Genomic DNA, 27,069 nt, shown 5'->3' with positions numbered 1-27,069 from the left:
GGAGACAGGACACATCCCTGGTGTACGCCCTTCCCAATTTTGAACCATGCAGTGTTTCCTTGCTCTGTTCTGATGACTGCCTCTTGGTCCAAGTAGCACGATCAAGTGTTCTGGTATTCCCATTTGTTTTAATATAAAAATAACATTTTAATTGCCTAATAGTTAAGAAATAAATATAAAACACAGGCTAAACACATGGATCTCACCTGATGGCATGCATAGGAATCAAATAGATTACATTTTTGGAAAGATTCACTGGAGAAGCTCAATATCAGCAGTGAAAACCAGGTCAGGTGCTGATTGTGGGACAGACCTCCAACTACTCATATGCAAGTTCAAGCTGAAGTTGAGGAAAATTAAGTCAAGTCCACGGGAACCAAAATTTGATCTTAAGTTTACCCACTCGAATTTCAAAACCATCTCAGGACCAGGTTTGAGGCCTTGAGCACCAATGAGCATAGACCAAATGAACTCTGGGAGAATATCGAGGAAATAGTCCATGAAGAATGCAAAAGATCATTACAAAGGCTGAAAAAGAAGAAAAGACCAAGATGGATGTCAGATGGGACTCTGAATATTGCATTAGAGCACCGAGAAGCCAAAGCTAAAGGAAGAAACCAAGAAATCAGAGAGCTAAACAGAAAATTTCAAAAGGCAGCCCAGGACGATAAAACAAGATACTATGATGAAACGTGCAGAGAATTGGAGTCAGAAAATCAAAAGGGCCGAACTTGCTCCGCGTTTCTTAAGCTGAAGGATCTGAAGAACAAATTCAAGGCACGGGTGACAATACTTAAGGATACTTTGGGTAGAATGTTAAATGAGCCAAGAAGTATCAAGAGAAGATGGGAGGAATACACAGAGTCCCTGTATCAGAAGGAATTGGCTGACACAGAGGAATTTCATGAAATGACATATGAGCAAGAGCCTATAGTGATGATGGAGGAAGTTCAAATTGCTCGGAAGGAATTGGCAAAAAAACAAGGCTCCAGGAGTTGATGGCATACCAATTGACATATTTCAAAAAACAGACACTACCCTGGATGTGCTCACTAATTTGTGCCAAGAAATCTGGAGAACAGACAGCTGGCCTACTGACTGGAAAAGATCAATATTTGTCCCCATTCCAAAAAAAGGTGACCCAACAGAGTGCAGAAATTATATAAAAATATCATTAATATCACATGCAAGCAAGATTCTACTGAAGATTATCCAAAAACATTTGGAACAATATATCAACAGAGAACTGCCAGATGTGCAGGCTGGATTTAGAAGAGGTCGTGGTACTAGGGATATTATCGCTAATGTTAGATGAATCTTGGCAGAAAGCAAAGAATACCAGAAGAATGTCTATCTGTGCTTCATTGACTATGCAAAGGCTTTTGACTGTGTGGATCACAACAAGCTGTGGCTAACTCTGAGAAGAATGGGAATCCCAGAACATTTGATTGTGCTAATGCGAAACCTATACTTGGACCAAGAGGCAGTTGTCAGAACAGAGCAAGGAGACACTGCATGGTTCAAAATCAATAAAGGGGTTCATCAGGCATATATTCTGTCTCCATACCTTTTCAATCTGTATGCAGAACCGATCATCAGAGACGTTGGGCTATACGAAGATGAATGTGGCATCAGGATTGGTGGAAGAATCTTCAACAACCTGTGTTATGCAGATGACAAAACCCTACTTGCTGGAGGACCTGAAGCGCTTGCTGCAGAAGATCAAGGACTGCAGCCTCCTATATGGACTGAAGCTCAATATTAAGAAAACAAAGATTCTTACCACTGGGCCAATTGACAGCATCAGTATGGATGGTGAAGAGATTGAGGTAGATAACAGTTTTAGTTTACATGGCTCCACAATCAACACTCTTAGTAACAGCAGCCAGGAAATCAAGAGATGAGTTGTGTTGGGAAAGTCAGCTGTGAGGGACCTCTCAAGAGTACTGAAGAGCAACAATGTCAGGCTAGAGACTAAGGTGTGCCTGATCCGGGCTATTGTCTTCTCAATTACTTGCTATGCATCAGAGAAATGAACAGTGAATAGGGTTGATAGAGAATTTATGCCTTTGAGCTGTGGTGCTGGAGACGATTGTTGAATATACCATGGGCTGCTAGGAGAACAAACACGTTTGTCCTGGAGAAGGTGAAGCCGGGATGCTCCTTGGAGTCAAGGATTCTGAAGCTTTGTCTGACATATTTTGGGCATGTTGCAAGGAGGGACTGGTCCTTGGAGAGGGACATCATGTTTGGCAGAGTGGAGGGGCGGGGAAGGAGAGGAAGACCTTCGATGAGCTGGATCGATTCTGTGACTGGAGCAGTGGGAATAAGTATGTTTGAGATGGCTAGATTGGCACAGGATAGAACAGCATTTGTAGCTCTTGTACATAGGGTTGCTATGAGTCGCAAGTGACTCGATGGCACATAACAACAACAACAGTTAAGATAATTAATGTTTCCCCCAATCTAGTGGAGGGGAGATTGATGGGAATATATGCATGGAAATGTATTTAACGCTTTAAAAATTAGATAAAAAAGCTATTTTATCTAATTCTTATAATAATTCTTAGAACAAGGAGTCAATAGTCTTGCATTTCAGTTGAGGAGGTAAAGATGGATAGTGGTTAAAATGTTGCCAAACAACTTTATTCAAAAGCTAGATTAGCTGACCCCAAAGTCTGTGCTATGTTGTCTTTGTATGGTTTGCTTAGTGTCCATTTATTTGCATGCCCCAGGTGGCTTAGTGATAAATTGTGCTGTCAATGGAAAAGCACCCAGTTTAAATCCACCAGCTGCTCTATGGGAGAAAAATGGACAATCTCCTCCCATGCAATTTACTACTTCTGAAAATCCACTAGGGAGTCAGCAAGGGTTCAGTTCCAGCTCAATAGTACATAACAAAAAACAAACAACATGGAAATGAGCCCCTAGGGTACAATGGTTAAGCTCGGTTTCTAACCAAAAAGGTCAGTGATTCTAAATCACCAGCTGCTTTGCAAAATTGCAGCCAGAAAATGCTATAGGCAATTCTACATTGTTGTACAGTGTCACAGAGGGTCTACATTAACTAACAACACAAAAAACAACTACAAGATAGAAAGACAAGTTTACATCCAATTTAATAAAATCACACTGAGGGATATATTTAGAATGAAAGATACAGGGATAGCTCAGCCTGCTGTCAGAACCCAGAGGCCCACAGAATCTAAAAGATGATTACATCAGATTGAAAGAGGCCTCCCAAATTAGTCCCCAGAGTCACTCTACCAGGATCCCCCTTACACCTGAACTAACATTGCCTGTGTAAATTCCTGTTTCCAGCTGCTCTGCGAACTACCAAGCCAATTTCCCAAGGTATCACTGGGATGATTAGCCTGGGCTGTGGTGGTGTGAAATGCACCTGATAAAACAAAATAATAAAAAAAGACTGCACAAAACCACATGCAATGCAATGATATATATCTCTGCAAGTTGTCTGAAATCGAAGTATTAAAATAGTTCAAGCAATTTGACTACAACCTGTAAAAGAAAACAATTCCTAAATGAAGACACTTTTTTTATTCCTCCTTGTTTGTCCCTACCTCGTTCCTTTCTAGAGATTGCAGGATCACTTTACAGACCAATGGAATTATCTCAAAGCCCAAGGAGGACACAGTTGTATCTTAAAGGTTGAAGTTGAAGACAATTTGTTGAAAAAAATACAGTCAATCCAGTACCCTAGCTTGCTTCTTGCTTCGCATTATATATCACTCAGAACTCTCACTGCCATCTAATTGTAATGAACTCACAGATGAGCTGAGGCTGTAAATCACACGGGAGGAGACTGTTCATCTTTCTTCTAAGCAATAACGGATGGATTCTGTTAGAGAAATACCGCTGTTGGATTAACAGAGTAACTCTTATGGACGACACCATAAGAGTTCCCTTACTATACACCACAGGCCCAAGATTGGTAGAGTTTAGTTCACATGTCACTTCTCAATTCTGCTACTGTCATACTATGTAGCTCGCCAAATTTCTAAGCTTCTTCCAACACTGTCCTCCCTTAAAAATAGAACAGATAATGCATCTCTAAAAGGGAGGGAAGGAAGGAGGAAGAGAGAGAAAAAGAAAGAAAGAGAAAAAGTGGTATAAAATTATAACACTCTTGGCACCAAGTAACAATTTCAAGCTTCTGTGCCCTAGCTACATGTCCTGTATTTTCATAGCTCCATATTTTGCACCTTCTGGCATGTGGTACTTTATGTGTTGGGTTGCTAGTAAAAGGGCTATGGTTCAAATCTACTAGCTGCTTTCCGGAAAAGGACGAGGCAGTATCTTTCTTTAAAGATTTACAGCTTCAGAAATTTGATGGAGGATAGCAAAGAGTGTGAATTGACTCATTGGAAGGAGATATTACATCTCTGCATAGCCCATTTATTTGGTTATTTCCATTTTCTGTCTTAAAAAAGGCTTCATATTTCTACTACAAAACTGAGAAGTCATTATTTTTGGAGGCTTTCTGAGAGGCACCTCTAACCCTTCCATTACCACAGAAATTATGGCTGCTACTTCCATTCTCAGTCATGCCACCATTTATACACACTTAGACAGAGATTATTTAGGAAAGTCTTATTCACCAGGACCAGGGGACTTTTTCAAGTTCTCATCTCAACACACAACCATATTGCTCAGGTAATTTCATGACCCAATCTGTGATGTGAGGTGTTTGGAAGTGAGAGGGCTAACTATCCAGAAGGAAGATGCACACAGCTCCCGCTAAGAGTCAGCAGAAGATGGGTGCATGGGTCCAGCTTTGTCATACATTCTGGTTCCTAGTGAAGCCACAACAATCTGGATTTGTATACGGCAAGCTGAGCCAGCTCTGGGAAGATGGATTAAGACTTCTGCTACATAAACTGTGGACCCATGAATGTTATAAATGAGATTTGTGGCCTGCAGATGTAAATGTGAAGGAGTGAAGACCTCAACTGTGAAGAAATTAACTGTCTGACATCATAAAGACAGAAGCAATTATTACATTCAGGTGGAATGGCAACGGAGTGCTAAGAGTAACTCAGAGTGGACAGGAAGCGAACATGCATTCAGAATGCAGTGTGTGCCAGCCACTGTGCAGGCATCTTTCAAATGTCTCGAACCACCTGAGATGAAAATGGCATTAAGTGTATTGTACCGATGATACATCTGAGACGGAAAATAAGTTAAGCAACCTGTCCAAGGATACAAAGCCCATCGGTAGTAGATTCAAGATATGAGTACACACTGACTTCGTGCTGTTCCCTCATTATTCCACAAACTCCAACTTACATGTAGTCATGATATCCTGGGAGCAATCATCCACAAGCCTAAATGACACTTCTTCCTTTATATTTGATAAGACAGCAATCCTTTCATCCCCAGCATTTAGACACAGCATGTAACAACCTGTTATTAATATGCTGATTCCCTACATTAGGGCCTCCAGGTCAATATAAGCTCATTTTGTCATAATAAATGAATGTTCAAGTCAATGTGGCCAGAACTCCCATTGCCTGGCTCTCGGTACCTACATTAAGGCAGAGCTGATCACTTCCTCTCTGGCTCATCGCCCCCCTCCCTCACCCATGTATGTAATTGTTAGGCAGTTAATTGCTTTCCACTTCTAAAGGCAAGGCATTTGAAGACCCTCCCCCCTCTTGCAATAATTCCTCAGTATCTCATCTTTCTTGACAGCCAGCCAATCCATCACAGGGCTCCTCTCATAATTTGTATTGATTTGCATTTATCCACAGCAGAGCCCATTTGCAGACAATTGCTTGGTCATTTTTAATGACCAAGGGAGCTGTCATTTGGAGTTGACATAACTTTGAGGCATTCATGTGAAACTCAAGAGTGTTCATCCCACTCACCTTGGGAGCCCCAAGATGAGTGCAATGTCAGGTTCTTAAGTAATTTGGTCACAGAGGCAATAGCAACTTTTGCTGTGAAAGTCTTAGCTCTTTGATCACTGCCACTGTATCCAGCGTAGTCATATGATGCTAAAATACCCAGGTCACCAACTGGCAGCCTGAGTTCTCAACAAGCTCACAGAGGGGTTGTAGTCAGATCTTGTGGTATTTTTAGTTAAAGTTCATTGGAGAATTGATTTTTTTTTAATGCCATCTACACATCCAGATTTTATACTTTACTTGGAACCAGAATGTATGGCAAGGCTAGACCCACGTTCCCACCTGATGATTGTCAGTTGGAACTGTGTGCATTTTTCCTTCTGGAGAGAGCCACGTCCCTCGCTTTCAGTCACAATGAACTCACATGCTTTTCCCTTAATGCCCTTCCTTTGTGAGATCTAGATAATCGATATGAAAGAGTGTTATATAAATCTGTTTTAAATATTCAGAGATACATGCTGTCTTTAGTGTCACAAAAAATTGAAACTTTGAAAATAGCTTCTAAATAGAACTATTTATAAATCCAACAAAAGTTTAAAAATATTTTCAAAATAATTTTTAAATTGTATTTAATAGTGGTGTACTTATGACATCATATACATTGCTTTTCACATTGGATCTTTCCTTTTTCCTTTACCTACCCCACCCTCCACCAATCAAATTAAATGACCCTGTGATTAAGCAGCACCCCCTTTCCTGTTCTTGGATCCTTGTACTCATTCTACAATAATGGTTTTATTCTGTATTTGTCTTTATGGAACTGAGTTAGTTCACTTAGAATAATCAGACTTGTATATCAATGTTCATAGCAGCATCATTCACTGTTGCAAGAACATGGAAACAGCCCAAATGCCCAACCACAATGGAATAGATTGAGAAACAATAGGATATTCACACAATGGAATACTATGCAGCATGCAGGAGCAATGATTTTGTAAATTACTACCTAGCATGGGTGGGGCAGAGAAACATTATGCAAAAGTTAAAAAAAAATAATCCTATAATGAAAAAAAATTTCTCATCCAAAAAATGTAAATTTACAAACTAAATTATCTTAGGGTCTCAATTTCAGTACCAAAAACATTTTTCTTTGAATGTCAAATTATCAGCTCTCCTAAATTTGTAGGGAAATTATCTGCTGAGAGGAAGGAACTCTGAGTGAGATTATAAGAGACTGGTGGGGATTGAATTCTTATATTATTTGTTATCTGAGTATATGGCCCTTAATTTAAATAAACAAGATTGATGTTAAAGTCTTGATTCTCCTGCCTAATAACTGAATGAATTTGAGGATGACCCTTATACCATCTCTGAGCTTTCATTTTTTCATTCATAAAGATGAGTACCAATTCTATTCATGCTTTTGGGAATCTGCATTAGATATTCTATTAGGTAAAAATAAATTAGTGGTTGTACCTGTTCCTCCAAATTTTTTTTTGGTGGAAAAGGACAATATGTAAATTTTTTCTTTCAAAATTATCTATCAGTGTGTAGAGAAGCAGAAACTGCAGGGTGATAAAGGAGCCCATGGGAAAGTGATTTATTTCAAAGTTATAGGAGGCCAGGGAGACTGTCTAAGGAACAGCGTCAAGCAAGAACCGCAGGAAGGGAAAGCATGTGCAAAGTATATTCCAGGAACTAGGACAGTTTGCTCCTGACTTGAATGGCGACAATGAAAGAGACAAACTTGAAAAATCTTTATTAACTCACTAAATATTGGAGACTCATGTGGTTGCTGTTATTATGTATCATCTCAAGTTGATTCCGATCCATAGCGACCCTGTGTACAGTAGCTCTGAACCCTGCTCTATCTTGAGCCAATCTCACTGTCTCTGAGACACCTACCCCCATTTCCCTAGTCACAGAGTCAATCTATCTCACCCAGAGTATTCCTCTCTTGCACTGTCCCTCCACCCTTCCAAGCATGATGTCTCTCTCCAAGAACTGGTTCCTTCTTCTAACAAGCTCAGAGTATGTCAGGCAAAGCTTCAAAATCCTTGTCTCCAAGGGGCAGCTTGGTTTCACCCTCTCCATGACTAACTTGTTTGGTGTTTATATGATTCCCTTCTTCAGCACTACTACAACTCAAAGGCATCATCATCCTTAGTCATTGTTCAGCTCTCTGAGGCACAGCAAGTGATGGTGAAGACCATGGACTGGGTCAGGTGCACCTTAGTCTCTAGACCAGCATCCCTGCTCTTCAGTACTCTGGTGAGGTTTTTGACAGCAGATTTTTCCAATGCCATTCATCTTTTGGTTTCCTGGATGCTGATATTAAGAGTATTGATTGTAGATCCAAGCAAGCTGAAGCTGTTAACAATCTCAATCTTTTCACTGTCTATCATGATATTGCCATTTGGCCCAGTGGTGAGGATCTTTGTTATCATGATGTGGGGCTTCAATCCATATTGAAGGCTGAAGTCCTTGACCTTCTCCAGCAAAATGCTCATAGATAGTAATAAGGAGCCACTTAAGATATTGGAGGGAACTCTACTGACTTAGTGGTAAGGAGTTGTGCTGCCAACCCAAAGGCATGTGGTTTGAAGCCACTAGCTGCTCTGAGGGAGAAATAAGAAAAATTTCATCTCATGCAATTTACTGCCATTGAAAACCTGCAGGAAGGTCAGCAATGAGTCAGCTCCAAACCGATGGAACATAACAACACCAAGGTTTAATCAGTAGAGAGTTTTGATGCTACCCCAAAGGCCATGCCTCACTGGCAGTTCAATGCTACCCAGGAGCAAAATGAACAATGTTCCACGTGAGTTACATGCTGGGAAAACCAGAGGGTTAACTATGAGTCAGCTTCAACTCAATGGCATCTTTTTTGAGAATGAAATTTTTCTGAGCAGTGAATTTTTATGAGAATGAAATTGGAGAAGTTGTGAAAGAGATATTATCAAAAGAGCACATGAGGGAGGTAAAATGGGGAGGACATTGGGCACATAGCCTCCTACTGTCCTGCTGTCTGCATAAAACTCTTGAGCTTGTTCCAACAAGCAAGTAAGGGAAGAATCCATTGCTCAGAATGGAAATTACCAAATACTTGATATTCCATGCTTCTGTCTGAGCTGATGGAAAACCCAGGCTGGAGGCCAGCTGGAATGACAGGTGAGAGTGCACCACAGGAAAAAGAGCTTCAAGGATAACAATGCCTTTGGTTATAAGAACCTTCAGAGATCCAGGTTTGCTAGACAGTAAAAAAGAATCCAAAACTGCTAAAATGTCAGTTGTCATTAAGTCCAAGAAAGGCCATTCACAGTATATCGAGCATAAACCTTTCTTTTTCATCTTCATTCACAAACATTTGAGGGACACAGTGGTAAATAACAGGGGGTGGGGGTTTATGTTACAAATTCAGGAGAGCAGACACGTAACAAGTAAGCAAATCAATAAAATTAACTCAAGTGAATGAAGTGAGAGCTGAGGTAATAAGCCAGGGTGACATAATAATGACTAAAGAACGTGATCTCTTGTTTGAAGCAGCTGGATTCTGAAGGTAGGTTATTTTTATTTAATTAACAATCAGGGGTGAGCTGTTTGGTTGTTTTTGGGTGTTTTTTTTTAAATTTAGATATCAAATATCACCTAAAAAGGTGCTATTTGAAGACATTTTGGAAAAATCATGTGACTGAAGACCAGAAAGATGATGTAATGACAAGGAAAGTCGAGGGAGATAATTGCTCTTAGACACTATCAGAATCCAGTCTAAGAACATTGGGAGGAAACTGAGTACAAAAGAGTAAAACTACTCTTTTTTTAAATTGTATCTTTCCAGAAAGATATGATGCAGACTAATGTCATAGAGAAGTTTCTCATAGCCATATACCCAAGAACCGAAGAGAGACTTCCTCTCTGTTAATTCTCCAAACTATTCACGAAAATAAGTCTGCATTATTTGAGTTGTGAAGAAATGTTAAGACAAAATACACTCAAATAACAATTTTATTCTACACTCTTCTAAGTATATGTGCTGCCAAAGTGAGCACATCTACACTCTCGTTAATTTTCCAGCTCTGGGTCATGTCCATACTGAGACCATCCAGGAAAGAGAAGGATAAAGATGCCAGCCCAGAACAGGGCATATTTTAGGATAATATTAGGCCTGACCCCACTTGACAGAGGATAAAGCAGAAAAAAAAGAGGTAGGGTGAAGAAATCTATCCATGGATATAAGATAAACAACTCATTTGGATCTCTTCACCCTCCTTGCTTACGGCAGACATTATTGATAGACTATTGTTCTCTTTCCCGCTGGTACCAAATGTGACCTTAGAATTTTCTCCAACCCATGGTTCCAAGCCTATAAATCAGCCAAATTTAGAACAACAAAGTCTATGTTCACTTCATAACTTTACTCATTCAACTGAAGTAAAACAAGACATTTCTACTTATTTAAATGTGATTATATAGACATTTTAAAATCTGATGTCATCAAGTTGTATGTGCAGAAGGAGACCAACTCCTGATCTCACCACACACACACACCCCCTCATGTTTAATTTGTTTACCAACCCGAATTTACAATGATCCATGTCAAAGCTTCTTTTTTTTTGCATTTTTTAAATATATTATTAATTTCAATGAAAATTTACAGAGATTTTAGATTTCCCTTCAGTCATTGTTGCACTTTTATCCCCTCCTACTCCCCCCCACCCCCACCAGTACACTACCCTCTTGGAAAAGTAAAAGAAAAATTCTTTCCTTGTTTTACAATCCCTCCCCCAGGTCCACTCCACTATGCAACCTTTGCTCTGGACTCCTGTCATGACAAAAATACTTAATCACATATCCCTTTTAAACAGTTTTCTCTCTCATCTATTTCAATACAGTATACATTATTGAACCCATCTTTCTCAGTCTCCCCCCAACCCCGATGTCAGTTCTGCTTTCCAACAGTGGCACCATGCAATATTTGTCCTTTTGTGACTGAGATACTTCACTCAGTATAATGTCCTCCAGGGTCACCCATTTTGAATAATATTGCATGAGTTCCTTGTTTTTCAATGCAGAGTAGTATTCCATTGTGTGAATATACCACAGCTTCTTACCACAGCTTCTCTATCCATTCGTTTTTTGATGGGCACTTAGATTGTTGCCAACTCCTTGCTATTGTGAACAAAGCTGCGATAAACATAGGTGCGAATTTATCTGCTTGGGTGTCAGTTATGGTCTCTTTGGGGTATATTCCCGGTAGTGGAATTGCTGGGTCAAATGGTATCTCTATTTACAACTTTTTGAGAAAACACCATACTGCCTTCCATAGTGGTTGCACCATTTTATACTTCCACCAACAGTGAATAAATAACGGTTCAGTTTTTCCAAAACCTCGCCAGCATTTGTTGCCTGCCGTTCTGTTAAATTTTGCTATTCTGACTCGAGTGGGATGATAATCTCATAGCTGTTTTGAAAAACTTCTATATCATGGAAATTACCACCTTAGCACTTTGAAAAAGGCTGTAACTAACACTGAGTGCTCCTGTCATTGAGTCTTACCTACTGTGTTAGCTTTTGGGTTGTATGTCTAATGGTCTATATGTTAAGAGTGTGGACTTTGGAGCAGATGTCTGGTCTTGTACAAGCTCTGCTATTTAATAGTGATGGTGGTGTTGTGTATGGTGGAGTCCTAATCGACCCATAATTAATCCTCCATCAGGTTTTCAGAAGTGCTGTAATCACACAGAAGGAGATTGCCCACTCTCCCCACAGAGCAGCTGACAGGTTTGAATCACATGTTTTGGATTGGCAGCTCAACTTCTTACAACTAGACTACCAGAGGTCCCTGTTTAATAGTGTATGACCATGTTATCAATGACCCTAGGCCTCAGCAGCCTCATCTGAATACAGCTACCATGTTTATACAGCCTTAGATACCTGTGGAAGGTATTAAGTAAGTTGGTACATATCAACTGCTTAATTTGGTGCAAGAACATGATGAGAGCTCAATACATGTAAGGTTTATAAAGAGATTAATTCAAAGGCAGCTGAGTCTTTAAAAAAAAAAGGCAGAATTTCATTTCTAGGCCGAGAAAGGCTCTTGAGATGGCAACCAGGAAGCAGAAAGCAGAGCTCAGACCCGAGAAGGATGAGGTTACCATGGAGGTGGAATGTGCATGTGTTCAGGGCCAGAGAGCACTGCTGGGTTGTGATCTTGCCTCAACTGCTTCCCAGATGAGTGATCACTACTAGCAAGACACTTGCCCTCTGTGAGGATCTGTGTTTGAAAGGGGATTGATATTAATACCCAACTCACAGACTCGATACAAAGATCATATATAAACAGTGTGCCAAGCTCAGAGAACACGCTAAGGAAATATGAGTTATAGCCCCTACAATGAAGAATCTCTGGGTGAGGCAATTTGAAGAGACGGGGCCAGGTGAGTGGGAAAGAGGGAGAGTATTGGAACCTTGACAGCGACTCCAGATGGAGACTGAAAGGAAGGTAAAGACTCAGAGTTGGTAACTGGCAGAAGGTTCAATGTCAGAGCCTGACAAAGTCAAAGCCAGATCTGGAGCCAGTACTATATGCTGCTGAGTCCCACAGCATCAAGGTGGCTCCTTAACCTCTCATGGTCAAGGGCAAAGAGGGACTGAAATGAAACATAGGGGCTTCATGTGCAAGTTTCAGGGCTAACAAGATGAAAAAAAAAAAAAAAAAGGAGGCTCTGGGTACCAGCAGATCTTTACTGCATAGACTGGCTCTTCTAAAAGAAAGCCAATTCTTTCAACCTGTATTATTTTGGAAACTGAAGGAAGCTGGGGTGCCAGCCATTAGGCAGAATATCTTCAGTATTACTTACTTTGTAAGTTGGAGTTCCATGAGATTTGGTTTCAAAGTAAAATAATGATACTTTTTAAATGACTCCAAAACTACCACTTTAAACCATAGAAAGTTAGACTATTAGAACCATAACAACTCAGATTTTAAAAGAAGAAAGAAACACTTTATAGCATTTAGTCTCTAATCCTAGAGCAAAGAAAATGTGCCCAAGCCATTGGTAAGGCATCATCTAGCTTTGTTTTCGATACATTTGTTGACAGGAACAACCCTAGTTTATAAATACATTTTGTTGCTACCTATTTTTGAGATGCCCCTGGCTCTTGGCAACCCCATGTGCCATGGAACAAAATGTTGCCTGGTCCTGCACCAGCTTCATAATTGGTTGCAGACAGACAGTTGTGAACCATAGTGTTTTGCTATCTGGTTTTTCAAAGCTAACTACCATGTCTTTCTTCTTGGCCTGTCTTCATGGTCTAGAAGCCCTGAAGAAGCTTGTTCAGCATCACAGACACCTGCACGTTTCCACAGGTGGTAACTGCTCTCAAGGTGTCTTGGCCAGGAATCAAACCAGGGTTTCCAGTACAGAAAGCAATAATTTGAAATCACAATTACTTTATGATGTCAGTATAGAGTGGAGAGGTCTCTGGGAGCAGATTTTCCCAATGCAAAACATCTTTTGATCTCTTGACTGCTGGGGCCAAAAGTATTGATTGTGGAGCCAAGCACCTATAATTGTGGACAGACTCAATCTCTTCTCCATATATCATAGTGCTGCCAATTTTCCTAGTGGTGAAAATTTTTGTCTTATTGATGTTGAGCTTTGATTCATATTGAAGACTATAGTCCTTGACCTTCTGCAGCAAGCACTTCAGGTTCTCCTCACTTTTAGCAAGCAAGGTTGTGTCATCTGCATAAGACAGGTTGTTGATGAGACTTCCTCCAATCTTGATTTCACTTTCCTCCCTCATAAATCCCAGCTTTCTGACTTTCTGAGCAATCTGTTCTGCATATAGTTTGAAAAGGTATGGAGACAAGATGCAGTCCCGATGCACGTCTTTCCTGATTTTGAACCATGCAGTGTTTTCTTGCTCTGTTCTGACGACTGCTTCCTGTTCCAAGTATAGGTTTCACATAAACACAACCAAGTGTGCTGGGATTCCCATTCTCCTCAAGATTAGCCACAATTTGTTGTAATCGACCCAGTAAAATGCCCTTTTATAGTCAGTTAAACACATATAGACATTCCTCTGGTGCTCTTTGCTTTCTGCCAAGATCTATGTAACATTGGCGATAACATTTATAGTGCCCCAACCTCTTTTAAACCCAGCTTGCATTTCTGGTAGTTCTCTGTCAATGTACTGTTCCAGTCATTTCTGAGTAATCTTGTGTGTGATATTAGAGATATTGTTTGATAATTTCCACACTCCATTGGGTCACTTTTTTTTTTTTTGAATGGGAATAAATATGGATCTCTTTCAGTCAGTTGGTCAAGAAGTTGTCCTTTAGATTTCTTGGCACAACTTGGTGAGCACACCCAGGGCAGCCTCTGTTTGTTGAAAGTTGTTAATTGATATTCCATCAATTCCTGAGACATTATTTTTGTCAATTCCTTCAGAGCAGCCTGAAATATCTCCTTCATCACCATTGCCTCTTGATCATATGTTTCTTCTTGAAATTCTTCTGTGTCCACCCATTTTTTTTGGTACAGTGTCTCTGTATACTCCTTCCATCTTTTAATGCTTTCTGGATCATTTCCTATTCTATCCATGGTGTCCTTATATATTACCACTGAAGGTTAAGCTTTCAATTACTAACCAAAGGTCAGTGGTTCAAAGCTTCCCAGAAAAGCCTGGGTTCTATAAGAAGGCTTCATGAGTATATTTCTGTTCTGAGTGCGAGGGGTCACTCCTCTAAGACACTGAGATGTTTGTGTTTATTTTCTTCACATTCCCATCACCTTGCAGAGGGAAGGACTTTGGTAATTTTTTTTCCCATACATATGTGTAGAAAAGAGGAAGGGCAGAAATAAAGAAGAAAGGAGAGGAGGATACGTGGCTGGATAGAAGAATGAGTGGAAAAATGGATGAACCAATAACTAGATGCTTAGACCTTTGTAGAACATTAATTCAGCATTTTCACTTTATTGGAGTAATCCAAAGCCTAAATAAATTATGTTGGCTGCCCCAAAATTCTTAGTGGTGGAGTTACAATTTGTGCTCACATTTTTGCCTGTCTAGAAGATATGAGCTTGAAAACAAAGGCGGAGGGGGTCGCACGTCGAAACCCTATGAAATGTGGTTTACAAAGGAGCTTCAAAGTATGGCAACTATGCAAGAATCATGCCCCTGTAATAACAAGCAGAAGAAAGGAAGAATAGGGAATGGTTCTGGAGACACAACAAGACAGATGACTAAAGCCATCTGTGTATGTTTTACTGTTTTCCACTCACTCCCACAGTCCCACAAAATTAAATGCATTAAGGATGCACTAAGAGCAAGGCTCTATGCCAGGCCCTAGGGACAAATGAAAGATAACTAAGTCTCAGTATTAAAGGATATACAAGGATGACTAGGTTATTATCCTGGAGAAGTGGTGCTCTGTGAGCAGTGTTATGGAAAAACTAAAGGAAAGTAGTGCATTACATTTGGGGAGACCTCTAGGAAAAGTAGACATTTGCTTTCAATCTTAAATTGTTGAAGTAGTGTAAGCAATGGCAAAAAGTCCTGAAATTGAAGGGAGAAAATGTGTGTGGTGTTTTGGGAGGTGTAGGACACCAGTAGTAATTGTTGTTTTGTGCTATTGGGTCAGAACTGACTCATAGCTCACCCTGTAGTAGGTTTTCAGAGGCTATAATTCACCCAGGAAAAGACTGGCCATCATTATCTCACAGAACCACTGATGGATTTGAACCACCTTCATATGAGTTGGTGGTGCAACTCCTTATCACTCAGCCACTGGTACCCCCTAGGAGACGTCTAGTGAGTTGCAAAAATTGTTTCAAAGATAAGGATCACCCTATGATGTTCCCAGAGAGGAGAACATCAAACTCAGCTCAGGAATTTGCCCCCTTTCTATCCTCGGATTTGGGTAGAAGAGTGATGTGGTAAGGCCTAACATGGACAGCCTGCCTTGGAAGTCTGTCTTACAATTGACTAGTTTACCAGGCCTATATAGACACCTCCTCCCATCCACAATCATAAGGCCAGGTTCTGCAGTATTTCGTTTCTGTGACAGCCTCCATGGTGATTCTACCCTCCGCATCTTCAAGATTTCAGAGCTTTTTAGAAGGATAATTCAAGAGATAAAATATGCTTGAGATACCATCAGTAGCAGAAAAGATGATTCATCCTCCTCCCCTCCAATGTTAAAAATAGATGATCTGGCAATAATTGATGAGAAGTTGCACCTACGGGCTTCATGAATGGTGGTGTTTGGTGCTGATGAGTTGATTCTGACTCATAGAGACCCCCTGAGAAACAGATCAAGACGTAGTCCTATCCTCTGACACAGTCACGATCACCATCACTCAAGCCCATTACCGCAGTTACTGAGTAAATCCATCTCCTTGAGGGTCTTCTTCTCTTTCATGTGTGTTGTATGACAAAAACTCCAGACCTGTATCCACCTTGTAATGATTTAGGTTTTCTGTCCACCCAGCATGTGACCTGAAAATAAGGAAGACAAAACTAGAATGGATGCCTTTCAATTGTGGTTTTGGCAAAGAATATTTCATATATCATGGGATGCCTAAAGAAAAAATGAGTTGGTTTGGGAAGAGGTAAAACCATAATGCTCCTTAGAAGCAAGGTTGGCTAAATTTTGTTTCATGCTTTGGGTGTAGCACCAGGAAGTTTAGTAAAAGAGAAGACAGACCATCAAGGAGGCATATTGACTTCAGCACAGCAATGATTGTAAGTGTGGCCCTAGACTGGTTAGCGCTTCATTATATTGTGCAAAATGTAGTGTGGTGGATCCAACACAACACTATCTAACAACAACAGATATGAAATACTCTCAGAAAAGGCTGGATAAAATTATAGCAAGACTCATAGAGTCAGTCTCTCTACTTCTGAATAATAGAACATAAGCCCCCTACCTCAATAAGGTTCATTGTAAGGATTAAGTGTAAAACCCCTAGTGCAGAGACCAGCCTAAAAAAAGAAATGGAACATGAGCCAAGACTGCATTTTTGTCTAGTTCTGACCATCGAGTAAGAATGTATTCAGTCTGAGGACATAAATATCTAGGCAGTGGTTGGGTGGCTAGAGCTTGGCATGATATTTGTAATTCCTACACCAATTATTGAAAGGTCCTTGACTCACCTTTCTTTGTCTCTGCCTCTCACAGTGCATTTTTTTCCCTTTATGAAACCCTAGATGGGTCCCTGATAATAAATCTGTAACTTGGTATTCAGAAATAATAAAATACTGTTTGCAGGTTTCTTTGAACGGAGGAAGTACGGAGTTAAAAAAGAAACCACGGAGGTATCTTTTCATGACGCTCTCTGTTTTCTCACATTTAATTAATACAGAAGTCAAAGAGCTCGGGAACCATTTGTCATCACTGAATAAAATGGTCTGTGAACTTTCACAGGAGCTGACACAGCCTGGGGAAAATGAGTCACAGAAGGACTGAACTAAGAGCTAGGAGGAATATTAGATTGACATCACGGCAATGACTTCTACAGTGTGTACAAGGTCATAAACCACTAATTCGCATATGTGCAGATATAGGTATCTTCCCCATCACCTTCCAAAACTAAATATTAAAGATGATATATGCATATACATTAACATTTATTATAGGTTTACATTGTACCAGACACTGTGCTATCATCTCTATATAATATTTTATTTCATCCTTTATACAAGCCTACGTGTGGATTTCCCATACTCAAATGGAGACTTGGAGTCCTAACTTGGACTTGACAGACAGCAAACTTGAACTCGCATGCCAGCTGTGTTTGTCCTCAAGCAATCACCTTAGCCTCCATTACAGCTTCCATTTCCTTGTATGTAAAATGGAGAAAATTATGTCACCTTCCAGACAGGTTTGTGGAGACTCATTGAGATCATCCAAATAAAAACTTTAAAATAGTGCTTAGCATCTGCTAAGTGCATAGTAAATATTGGATGTTATTATTTACTTAACCTAAGACTCATGCTAAGAGGGAATCAAACCCCAGGCTGCTCAAGCCCAGATCTCAAGTTTCCAGTGCTGGATTACTGCTTCTCTTTATGCTTTCTCGCACTTGAGCAGTTTAAGCTTGTCATAGGCATGGCTTCCTTCTTGGTGTTCAAGGATTTCACTGCAGCTACTGATTGATTCAAACTTGCTGAAGATTACAGAAGTAATGGAAACTGTATTATTTTTCACCTCTTCTTAAAATTACCAACTTTTCCTCATTTTAAGACTCTCTTGGGAGGCAAAAAAAAAATATTAAAATGCAGAAACTCGAGATGCAGGGAGGTTTAAAGAATGCACAGAATCACAGGGATGGTATACGGCAGGGCCCACAGAAGTGCCTCAGATTTTTGACCCTAAATAGAAATTCTTGCTTTTTTATGAAGTCACCCTACCTCCCAGTACTCAGCAATTCTACATTATATGTTCAGGAAAACCTAGTTTCAAAGAGGTTTAGTGGCCTCTTTGCTAACCCAGTGATGCTCAATTAATTAAATGACAGATCTGGGACTGGAACTTAAATCTAACCTCTTTTGCTCTTTCTCACCTCTTCTTTCCTATCAAGTACACTTCATTGACTCTTACCAAGACTGAATGGAGGGAAATAAAAACACAGAGGGAGAGACAGATAGACAGACTGTGATATGGGCACAGAAATATAGAAAGTTAAAGACAGAAATAGAAATAGATGCAGAAAAGTGTATATAGAAGAAATCTCTAATCTTGGAAACTAAGAGCATGCTTTCATTTTTCTTTATTTTATTGATATATTTAAAATGGTGAAAAGCAGTACAGTGCCAACTATTCGTGCAGTCGTATGAGAAGTCTGACTCAGTCAGGAGCAGCAGTGGAATCACTGAACACAGAGAGGGAAATCAGAACTCTGACAAGCTTAAAATTATCCAGTCAAATGTTGACCCTCTCCACCCACCTCCTGCTCCTGAGCTGCAGAAAGAGCTAACGCTGTAATGAGGATTATCAGGTGCCCTTGCACATTTGAAGATGTGAGAACCAACTAATTAAACACTCAGAAAGTAGAGACAAGCATTTTACAAGTGCAGGTTTTCATGTGCCTCTTGGGGCTAGCCAAACTCTCACCTGTACCTGAGGAGCATCAGAGGTGTTCCAAACAGGACAAGGGATTGCTAAGCTTTTGCCTGCACTGACTAGAGATTGCTAAAGAAGCAAGAAAAAGCAATCATCTGGGTAACCCAGGAAACCAAACTCCCTCGTGGGCAAAAGCTTGGGTACCAAGGTATCCCACTCCTGAATTTGTCACTGACCTAACACTCAGAACAGTAACTCAATTGATTCTTTCAAGATGCCCTATTAAGAGGAACCACTTACTGCTTCAGCAAAGAGTTAAAGTCCCCCCTTTCTTTGGTTGAGCTTATGTTTGTTCTTCAGTCAAACATGACCCTTCTGCTTTTCCTCATTGCCAGGACCAAATCCTATGATCAGGTCTCAATTCTTTCTCTATGAAGAGTCTCTCTTCCACCAGCTAGAATATATTTCTTCTTTATTTGGAACTTTCTTGGTGTTCTTGTAACTTTTCTTGAGATTAAGAAAGACTAAAAAGAAACCTTTATGGCATTCTACCTCAAGGAAAGAAAATGATACATGATTAACTGATTATGCAATTTGGTATGTGGGCTAACTATGCACTTATAGATGACTCAATCTGTCCTCTGCTCCCAGTTCAGAGAACAAAGTTGACTGTTAGTTGCAAGAGATGGTCACTGGCTAAATCACTGGCCGAAGAACCAACTGACTGACTACAGATCCATTTAGTCGTTCTCTGTATATTAACTGAGGAAGTATTATGTGCCCGATACTGTTACTGACACTGGCATTTATGGCTGCTAACACACTAAAGTTTTTGTTATAGTAGAGTTTATAGCCTTGAGAATATAGCAATGAAAAGAATAGCAATAATAAATAGATATGCACATAATATGTCTGGTTAATAGTAGTAAGTGTTTTGGAGGAGAAAACCATGCAAAAAATGTACAGAGGACCAGAGAGGAGAAACAGGTGCTATTTGTATATAAATGGCCAAATAATTGCCTCTCTGGGGGAAAACCTGAACTAGCTAAAGGAGTAAGCTATGGGATAATTGTGCAAGTAATGACCCAGTTGGAGGGAAAATCAAGAGCAAAAGTCTAGAGGCAAGAGAATGGTTTTCATGACTACAGGGCAACTAGAGCAGATCAGGTGAGAGGTGAATAGCAAGGACTTAAGGCAGAGAGATCAGACATGTCCAAGTGCATGGGACCTTGTAATTTAAAGACTAGACTAGATTTCACTCTGCATAGAATAGGTATTACTACTTGATAGTTTTTACATGATCCAGGATATCTTACCTGAGGGAATGGTGAGGACATAAGTCAAGAATCTATTTTAATAATCCAGGAGAGAAACAAAATAAAACACCATGATGCTTGAACCAGGGAGGTAGTGGTGAAGGTGATAAGGAAATGTGTTCTAGACACAGCCTAAAGAAGATAATTTAAAGGTGGTTTTGAGGGAAAAAAAATAGTATCAGAACTAACTTCAAGGGTTTCAAGTCACTCTTTCCTAGTTGAGAAGGGCCATCAAGAAAGGTTTGAGATAGAGGTCAAGAGCTCAGGCTGAATTACCACTGGCCCTGCAAGTATGCATGTCAGTCAAATTGTCAGTTGGGCATATGAGTGCGGGACATTGGAAGAGATCCATGGGGGAGATAAAAACTTGAGAATCAAGCACATAGATGGTATTTAAATCCCAACTCTATGAGAGATCATCAGGAGGAGGGGGAGAGAAAGAAGATGGCTGAGACCTCCTCCCAGGGGTCCCGCAATATTTGCATTAGTGGTTTTCCAAGTAAAGGCTTCAAATCATTAGTGTATTACGAAATCAATTTGAAGGATAATGAGCAATATGCGGGTATTTTCCTATTGGAGTAGTAAGAAATGGGAAATTCAAACATCTTTAATGTAGTCCCTAGGTGGTACAAATGTTTAATGGAAGGGTGGAGGTTTAAGTCCATGCAGAGGCACCTCAGAAGAAAGGTCTAATGTTCTGTTTCCAAAATGTTAGCCACGGAAAATCCTACAGAACACACTTCTTCTGCGATAGAACTACTGTCGCTCATATGAGATTGCCCCAAGTGAAGTCAACTTGATGATAACACATTTCAATTGTTTAATTAAAATTTTTGAGATACAGACTGCTCTACAACCAACACAAGTATTTATGTGTATGTATTTGTGTATGTTCTGTGTGAATTTTTATATTTCTCTCAGAATACATATATATACATATTGAGTCATGATAATGATGATATGTAGATATAGATACACACAGGAATCAGGAGTGGCATCCACATCCTAAGCAACATGCCTCTGAAAACTCTAGGAACTATGAGAAATTATGAAAGTTATAGAAATACTTCAGGTATTCTGTTCATAAGGTCTCTATGAGTCATGCTCAACTCGAAGGCAATAAACAACAACATATACATAACTATATAACATTATGTATAACACTACGTATAACACCATATAACAGTATATAACTGTAACTATATATAACTACATATATTACACTAAACAATTACTATATAACTATATATATAACACTAAACTATAACTACATATATAACACTAAACTATTTCTATATCTATATATACAATTTTATTGTTTTTGTTTATTCCTGTACAGTCAAGCATAACTCATAGCAAACCTATGAACAAAAGGCTTGAAGCCCCTCTACCACTAAAGACATTTAACAGCGTTCACAGCTTCCAGAGGCATGTTATTTAGGAAGTGGATGCCATATATATATTGTTGTTGTTGTTATATGCCATCGAGTCGCTTGTGACTCATAGCAACGCTACGTACAACAGGCCTAAACTCTACTCTATCCTGTGCCAAGCACACTGTCTCTGACACACCCATCCTGATTACCCCAGTTACTAAATCAATCCACCTCATAGAGGGCCTTCCTCTCCTGTGCTGTTCCTCCATCCTCCCAAGCATGATATCCCTCTCCAAGGACCAGTCCCTCCTTAAAACATGTCCAAAGTATGGCAGACAAAGCATCAGAATCCTTGCCTCAAAGGAGTAGCCCGATTCAACCCTCTCCAAGATGAATCTGTTTGTTTTCCTAGTAGTCCATAGATCCCTCAATATTCTTCTCCAGCACCACAGCTCAAAGGCATCAATTCTCCTTCTATCCTCCTTGGTCATTGTCCAACTTTCTGATGCAAAACAAGTGATTGCAAAGACCATGCCTGTATCAGACGTACATTAGTTTCCAGAGAGACACCATTGCTCTTCAGAACTTTGGAAAGGTCCCTAACAGCAGACTTTCCCATTGCAATACGTCTTTTCATTTTCTGGCTGATGGTGCCAAGAGTGTTGATTGTGGAACCAAGCAAACTGAAGCTGTGAACAATCTCATCTCTTCACCATCCATCCTGATGCTGCCAATTGGTCCAATGATGAGAATCTTTGTCTTCTTGACATTGAGTCTCAATCCATATTGAAGGCTGCAGTCCTTGACCCTCTGCAGCAAGCACTTCAGGTCCTCCTCAGTTGCAGCAAGCAGGGTTGTGTCATCTACATAATGCAGATTGTTGATAGATCTGCCACCAATCCTGATGCCGCATTTCTCCTCATAGAGCCCAGCCTCCTGGATAATCTATTCTGCATACAGGTTGAAAAGGTATGGAGACAGGACACATCTCGGGCGTACACACTTCCCAATTTTGAACCAAGCAGTGTTTCCTTGCTCTGTTCTGAGGACTGACTCTTGGTCCAAGTATAGGTTTCTCAGTAGCATAATCAAGTGTTCTGGGATTTACATTCTTCTCAGAGTCAGCCACAGTTTGTTATGGTCCACACAAACACCTTTACATAGTCAATGAAACACAGATATACATTCCTCTGGTATTCACTACTTTCAGCTAAGATCCATCTAACATTAGCTACAATATCCCTAGTACCACGACCCCTTCTAAACCCAGTCTGGACTTCTGGCCATTCTCTTCTGATGTGTTGTTCCAGTCATTTTTGGATAATCTTCAGTAGAATCTTGCTTGCATGTGAAATCAATGAGATTGTTCAATAGTTTCCACACTCTGTTGGGCCACCCTTCTTTGGGATGGGAACAAATATAGATCTCTTCCAGTCAGTTGGCCAAGTGGTTGTTCTCCAGATTTCTTGGCACAACTTGGTGAGCATGTCCAGGGCAGCATCTGTTAGCTGAAATATTCAATTGGTATACCGTCTATTCTTGGGGACTTATTTTTTGCTATTTCCTTCAAAGCAGCCTGAACTTCTTCCTTCCTTGTTCATATGTTGGTTCATGAAATTCTTCTGTTTCTGCCAATTCCTTTCGGTGCAGTGACTCAGTATAGTCTTTCCATCTTCTTTTAATACTTCCTGGATCATTTAATATTCTTCCTAAAGCATCCTTGATTATAGCAACTCGAGGTTTGAATTAGTTTTATATATACGTGTTTATGTATATGTATGTATGTATATATATATGTATATATGTTATATGTGTGAATGTATATATCTATATAGATTATAATATACATGTATATTATAATCTATATATAGTTTTATATGTATATGTAATAAAGCATTTTTTCCAAAATGTAGAAATTATTGCTATTGAAGTGAATGAAGTGTCTTAGCAGCCAAGTTTGGTCCATCTTGAGGACTGGAAATTACTAAACCATTCCCATATGTCATCCGAGTATCAATTAGATATAGTAGAAAAGCCTGAACAGTCAGCAAGGGATAATACATGAACAAGCAGATATGCAAAGACAATGGAAGTCTCCATGAAAGAAAAACCCAGACAGAGTGAGAATTCTTGCTCAACACTCTCTCTGTAAGCTTTGAGTTGATTTCAAGTCTACATATGAATTTATTCATAAAAAATACTTTTTGTGAGGATCTCTCTTTGGACATGTTATGAGGATTGAAGAGGCTTTTGGTGTTTCTGAGTAAATACTTCATAGAAGAGTTGACACATGATGAGGATTTTGATATCTTGTAGTTGTCTGCTGTGCTGTTCTGTGCATGGCACCATTGGCGGCACAGTCCAGCCTTGAGAGAGCCTGGGCCAGCTCCACTCCTTCAAAAGAGGTAGATTTCTATTGGTCCAAAGATCTAAAGGACCAAGTGAACATCAGTATCCATGATCCTAAGACCAGAAGAATTGGATGATTCTCAGCTATTACTATTGACTGAAATGAAAGGGATAAAAACAGAAGGTGCCCGGTGGAGTAGAATAGAGCACTGGTAGCCTAGTAGGTAAGGAGTTGTGCTGACAACTCAAAGGCAACTCAAAGTTTGAATCATCCAGTTGATCCAAGGGAGAAAATGCACAATCTCCTCCACTGTTATTTACAACCTTTGAAAACTCACTGAAAGGTCAACTATGAGTTGGTTCTGACATGATGACACCTAGCAGAAACAACAACAACAATGGATGAAAAGAAAAATGAGGAACAAACTCATTTGACTTGTCTAACAGAGACTGGTAGAACCCTTGGGAATATAGTCAGGCACCCATCAAGCATGGAACTGAAAGCATCCCCAGGCCTCTACTCTACCAGCCAAATAAAATTTCAACAATCTCATACTCTGCTCTCGCTTTTGCTCTGCATGTGTATATCTATCTTATTGTCCTTGAGTTGGAATCAACTTACAGCTTAACCTCTAATAGATTTCCCAAGGCTTTAAACTGCAAGAAAGGCAGTTGCTCATCCTTCTCCAGTGGAGATACTGGTACATTCAAACTCCCAGAGATGTGTAGTCTTTAGGTTAGCAGTGTACTTTCTTATGGACTACTCCACTAAAGCTCTCTCGCCAAATACTTTTTGTTTTTGTTGTTGTATTGTGTACCACTGAGTCAACAATGATTCATAGCAATCCTATGAACAACGAACATCACTCTGTCCTTTCCTGTGTCAGTCATCCTTATCATCTCTGTTATACTCCAACCCATTGCAACAGTCACTGTACCCATCCATTCACCCACACTTAAACGGACTCTCTACCTTTCCAATTATATTTTTCTTAAGAACTTGCCCCTCATAACAACACACCTAAAATATGAAGTTTCACCATGTTGACCTCTATGGAGCAACTGGCTGCACTTTCTCCAAGACATATTTGTTCATTTTTTTGTCAGCCCATGGATATTCAGTACACTTCACCAACACCACAATTCAGACATTGATTTTTCTTTTGCCATTCTTATATATTATTTAACTTTCAGATTCATACCAAGTAACTGAAAAGACCATAGCTTTGATCAAGTGAGCCTTAGTCTTTAAATTGACATCCTTGTATTTTTTCAATGCAATGTGTTTTTTGATTTCTTTACTGCTGGTACCAACGGTGTTGATTATGGTTCCAAGTAAGATAAAATTATTAACATTTCCAATCTTTTCTCCATTTATCATGATGTTAATTGGTCCAATGGTGAGGATTTTTGTTTTATTTATAATAAGATGTAATCAAATTGAAGCTTATAGTCTTTGATCTTCTTCAGCAACTGTTTGAAGTCCTCTTCACTTGCAGCAGGCAAAGTTAAATTATCTGCATAATACATGTTGTTGATTAGTCCTTTCTAATACTAATTCCACATTCTTCTTCATAAAGTTCAGGTTCTCAAACAATGGATTCTATGTACAGACTGAATAGGTTTGTAGAAAAGATAAAGCCGTGATGCATACATTTCTTTATTTTAAACGGTGTAGAGTTCCTTTGCTCAGTTTGGACAACAGCCTTTTAGTCTCGGTATAAATTTTACATGCATATAAATAAGTGTTCTTTCTTGCTTCCAAAAATGCAGCTTGGTTTCACCCTCTCCAGGACAGATCTATTTGTTTTATTTTGCAATCCACAGTATGATAAATACTCTCATGCAGCACCACAACTCAAAGACATCAATTCTTCTTCTGTCATCCTTAGTTATTTTCTAGGTCCCTGATGTATAGCAAATAGTTGCAAATACTATGCTCTGGATCAGGTACACCTTAGTCTCTAGACTGACATTTTTACTCTTCAGTACTCTGGAGAGGTCACTGACAGCAGATTTCCCAAATGAAATTCATCTTTTGGTTTCTAGATGGTTGGTGCCAAGAGTGTTGTTTGTGGAACCTAGCATGTTGAAATTTTTTAAAAATCTTAATTTCTTCTCATTTGATTCTGCAAATAGGCACAGTGGTGCGAATCTTTGTTTTCTCAATGTTGAGCTTCAATCCATATTGAAGACTATAATCCTTGATCTTCTACATCTCTGGTTTTCCTCCATGCCAACAAGCAAGGTTTTGTCATTTATATAACAGAGATTTTTGATGAGACTTCCTCCAATCCTGATGCCACATTCCTCCTCATAAAGCCTAGTCTCCTGAATGACCTATTCTGCATATAAATTGAAAAAGTATGGAGACATGATGCATCCCTGACAAAAACCTTTCCTGACTTTGAAATATGCACTGTTTCCTTGCTCTGTTCTGATGGCTGCTTCCTGCTCCAAATACAGGTTTCACATAAGCAAAATTAAGTGTTCTGGGATTCTCATTCTTCTCAAAGTTAGCCACAATTTATTGTGATCCACACAGTCAAGTGCTTTTTTGCATAGTCAATGAAACACAGACAGGCATTCTCCTCATACTCTCTGCATTCAGCCAAGAGCCATCTAACTTTTGTTATAATGTCCTTAGTGTCACAGCCTCTTTTAAAACTTGGTTTGCACACCTGGAAATTTTTGGTTGATATACTGTTCCAGACACTTCTGGGTATTCTTCAACAAGATCTTGCTTGCACATGATATTAGTGATAATTGTTTGATAATTTCCACACTCTGTTGGGTTATCTTTCTTTGGAATGGGAATAAATATGTATCTTTTCCAGGTAGTTGTCCTCCAGATTTTTTGGCACAACCTGGTAAGCACATTCAGGGTACTATCTTTTTGTTGAAATGTATCAAGGGATATACTCATCAATTCCGGGGGCTTTGTTTGTGTCAATTCCTTCAGAACAGTTTAAACTTCTACCTTCACAACCATTGCCTCTTGATCATATGTTGTTTCATGAAATTCTTCTGTGTCTGCCAATTCATTTTGATACTGTGAGTGACCTGTGTACTCATTCCATTTTCTTTTG

Source organism: Elephantulus edwardii, unplaced genomic scaffold (assembly GCF_000299155.1).
Source record: "Elephantulus edwardii isolate Elephantulus edwardi_28Jun2011 unplaced genomic scaffold, EleEdw1.0 scaffold00025, whole genome shotgun sequence".
Lineage (NCBI taxonomy): Eukaryota > Metazoa > Chordata > Mammalia > Macroscelidea > Macroscelididae > Elephantulus > Elephantulus edwardii.
This window is presented reverse-complemented; position numbering follows the sequence as displayed.